Raw genomic sequence first — 16,037 nt, forward strand, 5'->3', positions numbered from 1 at the left:
CTTGAATATTATGTTGTTTGGGTTGACTTTGCCATTAGAATCTCTCTTCATTGGGATTTATGCAAATGTGGTTGTAGTATGAAAAGTAATAGTACTATCAAAAAGGGTTTTTCCAAGCAACCTGGAGACCGTCAGCCTGTACGTTTTAAAGTTGTACATTTTTTTGCGCTAGAGGATACAGCGGAAGGCAAATAATAATGACTAGAAAAGTACAGATAACTGCCACAATAATGGAAACACTTGAGTAAATGAGGGATACAAAGTATATTGAAAGCAGGTGCTTCCACACAGGGGTGGTTCCTTAGTTAATTAAGCAATCCCATCATGCTTAGGGTCATGTATAAACATGCTTGGCAGGCCATTATTTTCATCATTATTTTGTGTACCATGGCTGTGCCCCCATAGGAAGACAATATCCCCATCCACAGGGCCCGAGTGGTCACTGAATGTTGGTGAACATGAAAATGATGTAGCCATATGCCATGTCCGTCTCAGTCAACAGATCTCAACCCAATTGAACACTTGTGGGAGATTTTGGACCGGTGCCTGAGACAGCGTTTTCCACCACCACTTAAAAATTTTTAAAAATAATGGAATTTCTCATGGAAGAATGGTGTCCCATCCCTCCAATAGAGTTCCAGACAATTGTAGAATCAATGCCAAGGTGCTTCAAAGCTGTTCTGGTATGTGGGTGGCCCAACGCCCTATTGAGACACTTTATGTTGGTGTTTCCTTTATTTTGGCAGTTACCTGTACATTTCCTAAAGAATATGTGTGTGCTTGTCTTAAAGTATTTATGGTTGTGAAATACGTTATATTAGTGATAGTGACTGCAATATTTGATGGTAGTGACTGGTTATAATTGGAAAAAAGTAGGTAGATGGGAGAATTGATTGATTGATTGATTGATTGATAGGATAGGATAGGATTGTCTGAACATGTGAAAGTTGGTTTGGTGTCTCTAGCTTGACTGGTTCAAGAGATTTTCCTAGTGTTGGTGTGTTTATTATAAACAAATCTCTGCTAATTAGGGGTTCAAGCCGCAAAGCTGGGTGAAACCCTATTGTATTTGTTGGCGTTCATTATTAGCGTTAGGATTATGTTCCCATTTTTGGAGAGCTATAGCTCTGAAATGGTATGAACTACAGAGACCAAACCTGTTGGGATGTTGTAATATTTTGCATTAATACATCTGGTTACACGTGGTGCAACTTGGCCCAATGGTGGCGCTATAAGCACAATTTGCTAAGCCCCATCTCCTAATTTGACCTAAAGTCTTGGGATTTGGTACAGAGGTTCCAAGGAACAAATTTGCCTCTAGGACCGATGACGTCACCATAATGGATCATCCGCCATTTTGAAAATTGTGTAAATTCTTCAAAATATTTAAACAACATCTCCTCAGACAACGCTAAACCGATTCAGGGTCAGGGGTAAACATCACGCTTTGGGAAGGGAATGCTAGTATAAAAAGCAGAGATTGTTTTAGATACTTTGCAGAACTTTTGAAGAGCTATACAAATCCTGTTGACTCTGTATTAACTTCTGCCTGCAATTGCAAAACTAAATATATTTTACATATACTCAGAAGCCATTGTCTGTGTCATTTTCTAAAGTTTAAAGTTTGTTTAAGAATAAGAGAATATCAGCACTGTGCAAAGAACCCTCAACAGCAGCAAGGGCAGCAAGGCCGTAAAGGCTGGCAAGGGCGTAAACGGAGGCAAGACTCAACATTTGCAAGCGTCTTCATATCGACCACACGGTGGCGCTATAATGGCACATGTTTATATCACTTGATCTGTTTGACTCAGTGATGTAATTTCGCATACATGCTCAGAGATATGAGTCTAAACTACCTGTAAAGTATGGTTCAGTTTGGTCTAATGGTGGCGCTGTTAGACAGGGAAAAGCATTCATGCGAGCTCATTGGCTCATAAAGGCCATATTTTTTGAGCTAGGGTGTTGGGAAACATTGAGTTAGAAGACATGACATATACCAAATTTGGAGCCAATTGGTCCATGGTTCTGGAGATGAAGACGTTTAAATTATAAAATATTATAAAAAATAAATCAAAGCATATTGCATGATCTTTTCGATGTTGAGTTATGATAATTGGCGAGCGTGGTAAGGAGTACAGAAGTGGCTTATATATTTGTCCTGTTAGTGGTGCTATGGGGCCAAAGCTGAATCCCGGCATGGCTGCTTGCAGCTATATTTTGAATTGTTATAGTTTATAAAGTTTTAAAATGTTAAAGGGATAGTTCACCCACATTACAAAATGACAAATGTTTTCCTTACTCTGAAATCAGTCTATGGACAAGGTATGACATCAAGCCATGCTTTGTTTTTTTCCCCTGGCTAATGTTGTAACATTTGCAACAATGCAGGTGGATTGTGCCTCTTGTGGTTGCCGAGATTAACCTCTTGTCAATGTGAACAGTTGTTATGCCATGATGTGGATGTCAGGCCCATGTTCCTCCAGGAACGAAGATTATTAATTAAGTAATGTGGATATCATTGAGAGAGTTTTGCATAGGCCTACCATGGTTGATATAAATAACAAGAAGATATTGTGAAACTAGAAAAGGAAATGTCCTAAAGAAAATGTGTGTGCTTGCTATTCTTGAAGTATTATGGTTTAGTATAGTTTATTAGGATCCCCATTAGTTGCTAAACATGCAACAGCTACTCTTCCTGGGGTCCACATAAAACATAAAATACAGTCACATGCAAAATTATTGTCACCCTTGATAAAGATGAGCAAAAAAGACTGTATAAAATAAATAATACAAAGCTATATTGTATGCAAAACAAATGACAATTCTATTATGTTATACTAATACAACATACTAATACAAAAATATTTTGTTTAGCAAGAAATACAAAGAAGTTATTTGAGCTTACTTTAACTGTCGTACCCCATCAGAACCTAAAATATAAGCTTGTTTTACTCCAATGTCTGTAAACAACGTAAATGTAAACAACACTGTATAGCCTCAAAACATGGTTAAAAGTATACCTTTGATATCATGGGAGGTCAATCCTTGCATCCATAGCTCTGTGATTGAATTTGAGAGTGGTTACATTGATCCAACCCCATCCCTTAGCTTCTGAGCAAAACAGGGTCGGGGAGAAGCTTTGTTATTGTTTCAATTAAGGATTGTAGCTTTAAAGTGAGTTAATTTGGGGTGGTTTGTTGTTTGGGGAGTTGTTATAGTGGGTTTATAGTGGGTTAGCATAGTAGGTTAGAGTGAGTACAATAACATCATATGCCATAGAATGTGTTTTTAAGCTCTCAATGTCACGATCGTTGTAAGAAGCGGACCAAGGCGCAGCGTGATAGGCGTACATCTTTTAATGAGTACTTTTCACCAACAACAACAAAACGATACGTGAAGTCTGAAGATTCACCAACACAAACCTATACAGAACAAGATCCCACAAATAACTAGTGCCAACAGGCTGCCTAAGTATGGTACCCAATCAGAGACAACGAGAATCAGCTGCCTCTGATTGGGAACCACCCTGGCCAACATAGATCTACACGAACTAGATCATGACATAGAAAATGACACATAGAAAATTCACACCCTGGCTCAACATATAAGAGTCCCCATAGCCAGGGCGTGACAGTACTCTGTAGCTCAGCTGGTAGAGCATGGCGCTTGTAACGCCAAGGTAGTGGGTTTGATCCCCGGGACCACCCATACACAAAAATGTATGCACGCACGACTGTAAGTCGCTTTGGATAAAAGCGTCTGCTAAATGGCATATTATTTATTATTATTATAGTACCCCCCCCCCAAAGGCGCGGACTGCGACCGCGCCAACCAAACACAAGAGAGTAGGGGCCGGGTGGGCATTCCGCCTTGGAGGCGGATCCGGCTCCGGGCGTGACCACCACTCTCTCTCTAACCCCCGTAGCGCCCCTGGTCTGGTCCCGCTGGCCAGAGCTGGACTGGACATCGGTGGAGCGGATTGCTTTGGCTCCGGTGTGGAGCAGCTGACCGGTGCCGGACCAGGCACCGGTGGAACAGGCACGGACCGTGCCGGACTGACGACGCGCACCACTTGCTTGGTGCGGGGAGCAGGAACGGGCCGGACCGGGCTGACGACGCGCACCACTGGCTTGGTGCGGGGAGCAGGAACGGGCCGGACCGGGCTGACGACGCGCACCACTGGCATGGTGCGGGGAGCAGGAACAGGCCGGACCGGGCTGGCGACGCGCACCACAGGCTTAGTGCGGGGAGCAGGAACGGGCCTGACCGTACTGGGAACACACACCACTGGCCTTGTGCGGGAATCAGGAACGGGCCGGACCGGACTGGTGACACACACCACTTGCTTGGTGCGAGGAGCGGGACTGGGTTTCCTCATAAACCTCCGCTCCCTCTGCTGCCTACTCAGTTCCTCTCACCGTGCCTCCACACTCTCCTTCTCCCTCGTGACCAGTGACCCCCGTAACCTAGCGGCCTCCTCTGCTAACCGGCTGAACCGCTCTATCGCGGCCTCCTGCTGCCTCGTCGTCCACGGCGTGAGCCCCCCCTAAAAATGTTTTGGGCTTGTCTCTCCCCCGTGCTCAGAGCCTCCATCCCTCTTGCCAGACTCTCACTCATCTCCTCCCAGGTCCATCCTCTCTCCTGGTCACGCTGCTTGATCCAGTCGAGGTGGGATCTTCTGTCACGATCGTTGTAAGAAGCGGACCAAGGCGCAGCTTGATAGGCGTACATCTTTTAATGAGTACTTTTCACCAACAACAAAACAACAAAACGATACGTGAAGTCTAAAGGTTCACCAACACAAACCTATACAGAACAAGATCCCACAAATAACTAGTGCCAACAGGCTGCCTAAGTATGGTTCCCAATCAGAGACAATGAGAATCAGCTGCCTCTGATTGGGAACCACCCTGGCCAACATAGATCTACACGAACTAGATCATGACATAGAAAATGACACATAGAAAATTCACACCCTGGCTCAACATATAAGAGTCCCCAGTGCCAGGGCGTGACACTCAAAATGTTTTAGTTTGAACATACTGAGAGTTATCCACCATTGAAATGAATGGGGATACACCAAGCTTTATAATGTATGAATGGTAGCAACAAGCTCTGTTGAAGCAATCTAAATGGAGTCAGGCTGCACATTTGGTTTGGTGTTTGTAGCATAAACGGTTCAAGAGCAGTGTTGGTGTCACACCCTGATCTGTTTCACCTGTCTTTGTGCTTGTCTCCACCCCCCGCCAGGTGTCTCCAATCTTTCATCATTATCCCCTGTGTACCTGTGTTTTCTGTTTGTCTGTTGCCAGTTCGCCTTGTCTCGTCAAGCCTACCAGCGTGTGTTTTCCATACTCCTGTTTCTCTAGTGCCTGTTTTCTAGTCCTCCTGGTTCCGACCATTTCTGCCTGCACTGACCCTGAGCCCGCCTGCCATACCATTCTGCCTGCCCTAACCCCGAGCTTGCCTGCCGTCCTGTACCTATCTGACTCTGACCTAGTTTACGAACTTCTGCCTGCCCTGACCCCGAGCTTGCCTGCCGTCCTGTACCTATCTGACTCTGACCTGGTTTACGAACTTCTGCCTGCCCTGACCCTGAGCCTGCTTGCCGCCCTGTACCTGTCGGACTCGGACCTGGTTACGAACCTCTGCCTGTCCTTGACCTGCCCTTTGCCTGCCTCATGTGGTTGAATAATCTACTCTGTGTATTGAACCTTCCATCTCCTGTGTCTGCATCTGGGTCATATCCTGAGCCGTGTTAGGCAGACTACGCAGTAGATTTTCGCAGATTGGCCGCTTAGAGTGCCTGGAACCAGAATCTCTTTTCGACACGTTCCTTCATGGATTGTCGGGAGAGGTTAAAGACGAGCTCTCAGCCTGAGAGCTTCCCATGAACCTCGACTTCCTCATCGCCTTGACCTTACAGATCGATGGGTGGCTACGGGAATGTAGGAGGGAGAGGAGGTCTGTTCCCGGTCACACTCGTTTGTCCACTGCTCCCACCTCGCCTCCGAAGAATCCTGGAAGTTCCCGACTTCCACCTTACCGAGAGAATCCGATGTCACTCGAGTGCCCACGGGAATCACTGCGGGCGACCAACTTGCCTCCTCCAGAGCCCAAGCTACTGGGAAGGGCTAGATTGTCTCCGGATCTGTTTACGCAGATTGAACACCAGGAACTGTCTGTATTGCGGGACCACAGGACATTATATTTCCACCTGTCCATTAAAAAGACCAGGCTCATCAGTAGGTACGAGTACTCTGGTGAGCCGTACAGGGATTTTCTAATCTCCCATTACTCATACCCCTCTCCATGCCACCCTGTTGTGGGGTGACCAGGCCAAATCTCTCTGGGTGCTCATTGACTCTGGGGCCGACGAGAGCTTTATCGACGCTACCTTGGTGTTGGAGCTGGGAATCTCCACTCAACCCCTCTCTATTCCCATGGACGTCAGAGCGCTGGATTGGCGCTCTATTGGCAGAGTCAACCACAATACGGTTCCTATCAACCTACGAGTATCAGGAAATCACAGTGAGTGTTTGGGGTATTCATGGCTCCAGAACCACAATCCCTTGATTGACTGGGCTACTGGTTCCATCGTGGGTTGGAGTCCATTCTGACATGTGCATTGTCTTAAGTCGGCCCAACCTGCCACGGGACGTCTTCCTGCAGGCTTGGGAGAAGCCTCGGATCTCTCCGCCATTCCCGTAGAGTACCTGGACCTCCGGGAGGTCTTCAACAAGGGCCGCGCTATGTCTCTCACTCCGCATCGACCCTACGACTGCGCCATTGGCCTTCTCCCGGGCACTACACCACCTCGGGGCAGGCTTTACTCCCTGACGTGTCCGGAGACCAAAGCTATGGAGAAGTACATTGAGGACTCTCTCGCTGCAGAGAGTATTCGTCCATCTGCCTCCCCCGCCGGTGCAGGGTTCTTCTTGGTGGAGAAGAAGGACAAAACCCTGTGCCTGTGTATCGACTACCGGGGCCTTAATGACATCACGGTTAAAAACCATTACCCTCTACCACTCATCTCCTCTGCTTTCGAATCTCTTCAGGGAGCGACCATCTTCTCAAAGTTGGACCTTTGGAACGACTACCGTCTGGTTTGGATATGGGAAAGAGATGAGTGGAATACAGCCTTTAACACGGCTAGAAGCACTATGAGTATGTGGTTATGCCATTCGGACTGACCAGCGCTCCAGCTGTGTTCCAGGCCCTGGTCAACGATGTTCTCCGGGACATGCTGAACCGCTTCGTGTTCGTCTACGTCGACGACATCCTTGTCTTTTCCCGTTCAGCTCAAGAGCACGTCCTCCACGTCCAACAGGTCCTTCAGCGTCTCCTGGAGAACCAGCTTTTCGTTAAAGCGGAGAAGTGTGAATTCCATCGCTCCACCATCTCCTTCCTAAGATCGGTCATCACTGCAGGACACATACAGATGGATCCAGACAAGGTGAGAGCGGTGGTGGATTGGCCTCAACCCAAATCCAGAGTGCAGCTGCAACGTTTCCTGGGATTTGCTAACTTCTACTGCCGCTTCATCCGGGATTCCAGCACCCTGGCTTCCCCCCTCTCAGCACTCACCTCTCCCAAGGTTCCATTCACGTGGTCTCCAGCAGCTGACCGGCCGTTCTCGGACCTCAAACATCAATTCACTACAGCCCCCATCTTAATCCATCCGGACCCGTCCTGTCAGTTTGTAGTGGAGGCCTCAGATGTCGGCATGGGGGCCATCCCAGCGTTCTGCTCAGGATCAAAAGCTACACCCTGTGCTTTCCTCTCCCATCATCTTACCCCTGCTGAGAGGAACTATGATGTGGGAAATCGAGAACTTCTCGCCGTCAAGATGGCGTTGGAGGAGTGGAGGCACTAGTTGGAGGGGGCGGAACACCCATTCTTAATGTAGGCTGACCAGAAGAACCTGGAATATCTCCGTACCGCCAAGTGCCTCAACTCAAGGCAGGCTCATTGGGCCCTGTTATTCCATTTCACTCTCTCCTACCTCCGGGGGTCCAAGAATGTGAAGCTGACGCACTCTCATGTTTGTTGCCCCGCTCCCTCCATATACAGTGGGGAGAACAAGTATTTGATACACTGCCGATTTTGCAGGTTTTCCTACTTACAAAGCATGTAGAGGTCTGTAATTTCCATCATAGGTACACTTCAACTGTGAGAGACGGAATCTAAAACAAAAATCCAGAAAATCACATTGTATGATTTTTAAGTAATTAATTTGCATTTTATTGCATGACTCCCCACTGTACATCCCATACGGAGGGTGTCTAGGATTAAACCTCTGTCTCACAACCCTTTGTCTCCTGTTTCTGTGTTTTTCTGTTTGTCTGTTGCCTGTCCTGTCTCGCAAGCCTACAAGCGTGTTTTTTCCATACTCCTGTTTCTCTAGTCCCTGTTTTCTAGTCCTCCCGGTTCTGACCATTTCTGCCTGCCCTGACCCTGAGCTTGCCTGCCGTCCTGTACCTATCTGACTCTGACCTGGTTTACGAACTTCTGCCTGCCCTGACCCTGAGCCTGCCTGCCGCCCTGTACCTGTCAGACTCGGACCTTGTTACGAACCTCTGCCTGTCCTCGACCTGCCCTTTGCCTGCCTCTTGTGGTTCAATAAAGTACTCTGTGTATTGAACCTTCCATCTCCTGTGTCTGATTCTGGGTCATATCCTTGTAGATTGTATGGACAAAAGCAAATGTTGCTACAGTATTTGCATTACTAGTTTCACAGCTCCAGGCAAGAACACATTATTGACCAGGTATGGACATTGCATTACTAATTTCACAGCTTCAGACAAGAACACATTGTTGACCAGGTATGGACATCGCATTACTAGTTTCACAGCTCCAGGCAAGAACACATTCTTGACCAGGTATGGACATCGCATTACCAGTTTTACCGCTCCATTCAAGTGCACTCTCTAAACCAGGTATGGAAGTCGCATTATCAGTTTCACACTGTTTACTTCAGATACATCTTGCTGGATTTGATCAAGTCAAACTTTGAGATAATGTAGTGAAAACACTACTGTAATAGGACAGATTATGATGTGTCCGTATTACGGCGCAGCAAGCAAACTAATAACTAGTAGTAGGAACCAATATAATTCAATGAGCAAGGTATATCGCAAAATACTTGTATCATTCTTCTGAGCAAATACTATATTTATTAAAGTAAATGTGTGTGCTTGCTAGTCTTGAAGTATTAATGGTGGTGAAATAGTAGTGGTAAAGACGGCAGTAGGCCTCGGTAATGGTAGTTGTAGTTGTATGGTTGTTATACGCTATGGGTTAGTTAAAGTGAGTTATTTTGGGGTGGTTTGTAGGTGTGGAGTTATTATAGTGGGCAAGTATAATAGACTAGAGTAAGTGCTATATTCTCATTAGCAATATAATGGGGTTTTAAGCTTAGTTATTATTCAAAAAAATATTCTGAAAGTTGTCTGGCAGTGATTTCTGTTTAGAGCCTGCATTTCACCATCAAAATGAATGGCGATACAGCAAGCTTTAGGGACAGATCAAAGTATACTGGGGGGGAGGGGATGGAATGCACCCCCCTCCCCAAAGTTACAAATATTTTCACATGACTCTCCCCTTGTACTGTAAAATAAATGGAACACCCTCCCCCCTCATAGAATTAACTTAAAATAATATTTACGACCACAAATAACAATAACTGTAGACGTGGATATCGACTTTGCCACTTCAGCATGCTTTTGTGGCATACTCGATGCCACGCAGGGCTATGGGCCAGAAGGTTGAGGGTTCACCGACCACCACAGACGAGTTCACTCTCCCTGCCTGTTTCAGTACACTATACGATCAGAGCCGACTGCAGACAATGATCAGCTAGGGGGAAATCTGACTTTCAACATTTTGATGCTATATTTATAATTATATAAAATATATGCAACAAATGTTCCACCAAAAGGTTTCTGTGCCAATGCACCACACAACCAATAAACAAAGCATACCGAATTCGGGCACTTCAATATCATGGTTTGCGTTTTCACTACCATAATAAATACATTGTCAATCTCGACAAACAGAAAATAAATCCCTCCCTACCTTGAAGGCTTACCCAGTATCGAAGGCTTGGCTTGACAATCTCCGAATGTCATTAAACGTTTTGGTGTTTCGTAACAGATGTCTCTTTCCATTCATCAATTGTGCCGCTTCACAGTTTGGATTGATTGACTGAATGATTTTATTTGTCAGTTAAAAAAATACACATATATATATACACACAAATATATATTTTTAAGTGACCGGGATTGCACAATAAGCTAGGAGACTTATTTGTGGTCCCTGTTTTTTTTTTTTATAAATACAATTACATAGATACGGAATCATTACAGAGTTAGAGATGAAAACATTTTCAACCACCAGATGAGTATGAGGGGGGAGTTTAAGAACAATTCTTACAAGCTTGTTTGGTTGGTAGCTTATTCTTTAGATGTTTGGGGCTGCTGGTGAACCATCTAGTGCAGGCATAATCAAAGTGACACTGGACCAGTGTTGTAGAAACATTTGACTAAGAGATAATCAACTCAAAAATATCTCTCAAGACACAGGAGCTTGTGAATTCAAGAATTAGACTTTATTGCATAACAAAGCCTGAGTTTTTCTCCATGGAGCAACTGGCTCTCCTTGGCTCAAATATCTCCTTTTATACAAATACAAGTGCATAGTCATCCTTACATATCATACACAGTTACTACCCTTAGGGTAATTGATTAACTTCTTTCATGGCCACGCCACCCTTATCTTTCAACGTCTAGATGTCACATGTTGTTTTTCTCCAAAAAGGCTATGTGAACTTTTCCATATGACCTCTTCCTCTTATCTCATTATATTGGTGGCAGACCCTTTCTCAAAAATAATACACGTACATACATTAAGGCATTTATCATTTACCATCCTCCCTGGCCCTTGAGATTATGTGCATGTGGCCATGTGTCAGGTCATAGGGTCATAAGCAAAACAAATGATAACACTAGGTCCATTGTTACTCCAATCTCCACACAGCCATCACGAGGAGTTGTATGTACATCACATGTCATAGACATACCCAGACCAGCTGCAGAGAGTCCATGAAAAACACATAAATGTCTCTGCTCTGTATTAACCTTTCTACTGGTTCTCAATCCATAAACATTTTAAGGCATATAGGTTTTTAATTTTACAACATATCCATGCTTATTTACTAATATTATTATTTTACCTTTGACCTCTCCCTACATTTGCCTTAATGATACATAAAATAATACCATATAATCCCCCCTATGGGACATTCCACCAATGTCCCATCAATACAAAGATTAATCACCCATATCACAAGTATTATAACAATTAAAATAATCAATATCCATATCTAATCAAGTAATTGCCATGTCAACATCACTAAGCATTAATATTAATAAGTTATTCAGATCAGTCAGTCCACTTATAATTTATAATCATAATCAAATTAATTACCCAAAACAACTTTAGAATGACAATTCTTAATTAGTCACCTTTGTTCCATCATTCAAAGTTAAAACTCTCACCTTGGCACATATTGATACTGGCCGAATGTATATTTATATTATACTAATTCTAGCATTAACTTCCTCATAACGAGATTTACCACAGATCAGTACCCCAATGCATTGTCCAAATTACTATAAATGTAGTAGTGTATAATACCTCCTTAATCAACATACTACCTCAACTAACACTCCCTTCCTCTACCGGCACTCAATCTTCTGGCGTCTTCATTATGTTCTTCATTATGTTCTTCATAGTTCATCTTGGATTGCCCATAGCAATGTCCCAATTCCAATGTCACACCTGAACCGCCACACCTCCACCATCATCCTGTTTTGTCCATGTGCAAACCAGTATACCCAAACTAGGAAGAACGTTGCATTTGCATAAACCTCTTTCCTCACATTCTTGAAAGAAAAAGCACAAAAGAGAAGGCATTTGATTGCTTTGATTTGATGCTGGATTCAGGTCTCCTGGCAGAGGTGGGTCAGACAGGAACGTCTTCAACGCCTTTGTTGTTCCTCTTCAGCCGAGTAGAGGATTTTTGGTTTTTATTGAGGTTTACACCGTTCTGGGCCAAATGATCTCTGCAATGCATTACGACACCATCCGTAGCAACCTCAGGAAAGGACAGATCATAACAGTTCAGTTGAGTTAATTTCCAATCCAAAACATCCCTATTAACATTGTCTACATGACAAATCATTATGTTTCACATTCTCCCTTGAATTCTCCCAAATTATATAACCCAATTGTTTTATTGTAACATTTCTATATTTTTGCTCATACTCTATTTGACATTACTCTGGTGTTTCCCTTTCCTTGTTCCTATTCTAACAATTGCTTACACTTCTCTCCTCATCCTGGTTGATCATAAAATTGTTTATATTTAGGATTTCCTAAATATTACAAACATTCTGCTGGCCAATATGGTCTTTCCGAGTTCCTTATATGACAAAAGTTGTAGTTGAATCATAACACAGTCCTAGTAACTGTGAAGATTTTGAACTACTGTTAATTCTTTAAATGGAGATGTGGTGCATATTAGACTATTTTCTTTATTTAATTGTAATATAATATATTATACTCATCTATATCAATCATTGTTTAACGGCTCCTTCAATTCCCTTTCTTCTGTATTTGGTATAGCCCTAACATATACAGGGTTTAATGCACTTTCCCAAGGAATAACTACTCCAATAACACTTCCCCCTGGAAATCTAACACCAAATACTACATCAAATTGTTTATCTAGGTATTGGACTGTTCCCCTTATTTCTATGATTCACCTGTCTCTTTCTTTCATTATCTTAAGGTCACACTACCCCATGTGACTTCCCCATACTCTTTGTGCTGGTTTCTCACACACCAATAATATTTTAACAGTTGTATTTTAATAGTGATCTCTTCTGTGTCTTTTCCTTCTGCTCTTTATTATTATCAGTACTCCATTCCCCTTATTCTCAGGTAACTAGTCAAGTGTAGAGAAATCAATGATAAGGATATCTGGTGCGTCTTGGAGGTCTGGAATCTCTCGGTGGTCTGGAATCTCTCTGCGGTCTGGAAGGTCCTTAAAGTCTCTTAATCATCAGTTCCCTCACTCTGGTACAATGGTTAAGATGATACCCGATACTCCCCTCTATCCGTACCATCGTTGGTATAACCTGGACAACGATGTGTATGGTTACTTCAGTTGTTAACCTTCCCCCGTCACTAGGGTCTCCGGATCAGCCAGAGTCCCTCTCAATCTATCGACATCGGTCTGTGAAAAGTGTCCTTCTATCAGCCTTCCCATAGGGAAGCTCAGAGTTACTGCTGCAAAGACACAAGCACAGACACACACAAAAAACAACAATGCTACCCAATGGCTGAGGTTGGAACACTCCTATAGTGGGAAACATGAATCTAAGTATCTGTCTCCACCACTTTTACCATCATTAAGGTAGCCAACAACACCTGGTACAGGCCCCTCCACCTAGGGTCTTTCCAGTTCTTTCTTCTGTAGTCTTTTGCCATCACATAGTCTCCAGGGCACAGAAAATACTCAGATTATCCTACTCAGTTGGGCATAGTTATCTTCACCCATGAAAATAAAATCTTAAGAACATTGTTAGGTTAGGTGAGACACAGTATGCTACTCATGTCCTCTCATCCGTCAAGAGAAGCCTTGAGATTATGAAGCACACCTGCTTCCAGCTTGTTGTAGTCCACTTATTTCATAGACAGACCACCTCTACACCATGCCTCCTATCACAAAAACAAAAATGATTTAACCTAACCCATAACACATTATTACTACTGCTCATATCCTTAATACACCTTGCATATTTCCCCACAAAACCATAATAAACCATTAAAATCTCTGTAATCCCAACTTCCCCCCTTGGACACATGCATCACATCGTGATTCATGTGTACAAAAAACAAAACAACAACAATATTGCCTATCAAACCTAAAATAATAACTAACCTTAAAATGACAACCCTTGAGCATATCTTTACTTAACTGTATTCCATAACACTATTCAAGGAATACCTCTCCTTCAGGACTAACCCTCTCACTTCATCCTTGTCCTGTTTGGACTAATTTATATATAGGATTTTTTCCTAATTATAAACTTTTTCACAATTATCCTTATTATATCTAACCCCCTAATACAGCATGCCTCTAGAATTCATAGTGCGGGTGATCAGGTCGCACTATAAAGCCAGGACAGATTACAGAGGTCATTGAAATCATTCAATGAATTGTTTCATCCTATAGTATACTACTTCTAACAACCATCAAAACCTTTCATAAATGTTGTAATTCCTTAGTACAGCTCTTTTCAAAATAAATCACACATATTTACTTATCCCTAAGTAAATAAAACCCAAATTACATGTGTATGCCCCTTTAAGATATTTCACTTCCATCCCATCAAAAAAAAAACAAATAGAAATAAAAATCCTATACAACTAACATTTCATACTAAGTAGTTTGTTTGTGGTTATTTGAACACCATATAGTAAAACAATAAACAAACAAAAATGGCCAGGCCTTATTTATTTTGGTAGCTCCCTATGACAACCTAAAAATAAAACTACTTAATTTTACTAACTAGTTCCACCCTAGCCGACAGACTTTTTTAACCTCCCAATAAAGAAATCCCCATGTTCCTGGAAGAGAAAGTATACATGTCGTTAACATATAATCAACAATCCAAAGATAGTAATTACACACAAAACATCGTACATATATCCCCAGTCCTATCTCATCAACAATCATTAACCCCAGCATCGATTTAAAATTGTTTGATACGTCTTGTCCTACCTTACCCCTAACATAATATTATAGGAGACTCCCATCAATCATTTAAAGAAAACTCCCACTTAGAAGACACTAGATAATAACACATTTTATTAAGTTAACTACACCTTCCACTATAAACCTATAACCCCATTTTAGTAATTTAAACGTCGCAAACTGTTGCATTGATGTTCTCTTTTTTTTCTTCTAAAATATAAACTTATTGTTTCATAATCCAAAACCCATAAAAAGATGTCTACTTAATCCATCAAGTCAACAGCAACAACTACCTCCCCAGGTTCAACGTACTATAAACAAATTATCGTTATCTGAAGTAATAAAACATCATCATAACTCACTGCTGTTTAAACAAACTATATAATGTCATAATAAAATGATCAATTATCAAATATCGTTCCTTATTCAACTATCGAGACATGTTCTTCATTAGTTAATCGTCTCCACAAAGCAATACTACCTAATAACATATTCTCATTCTCCTAAGTAGAAATAATTACTTCTATTAAACAATCACATTCAACATCAAGTCAATCTGTCTCATCACCCAATTAACTTATTTTTTAAACCCTCTACAATATCTATCATACTCTACCACTAATTTCCCTCATAACGGTACCTCAACAGATGACAAATTATTTTATATTTATAGTAAAAACCAATAAAACATCCAATTCACCAATATGCAATTTCAATTACTATGTTATCCTATCCAACATGGATTGGTAGGACAACATCTTTCCTATAATGTTATCAATGAAACCAGTAATTCACATCAATGTAAAAGATTTGCTTTCTGTCCCCTACTGGATTCGAACCAGGGACCCTCTGCACACATTGACAACATTCACCATCGAAGCACCGTTACCCGTCGCTCCACCAGTGCCACACAAAGCATCTACTTCCAGTTCATAGAGCAAGTGACGTCACCCAACGAAAACCACACTAGCTCTCACCGCTAACTAGCTAGCAATCTCCTGCCGATAATATTCAACCTTCTACGACTTCCTACAAAATACGCGATCCTTAACCCACAATGTCCTTTATTGCGCTCTCACGTTTGAGCAAGCCCCAATGGTTAACACACGCAGACAAAAATTGAAATTCTTCCCTTTTTCCTAGCAGACCTAATAAAACACACTTTCAAACAGCGTTCTGCATTTACCTCTATCATAGGGTTTAAAAACAACTT

The sequence above is a fragment of the Coregonus clupeaformis genome, chromosome 5, assembly GCF_020615455.1.
Source record: "Coregonus clupeaformis isolate EN_2021a chromosome 5, ASM2061545v1, whole genome shotgun sequence".
Taxonomy (NCBI): Eukaryota; Metazoa; Chordata; class Actinopteri; order Salmoniformes; family Salmonidae; genus Coregonus; species Coregonus clupeaformis.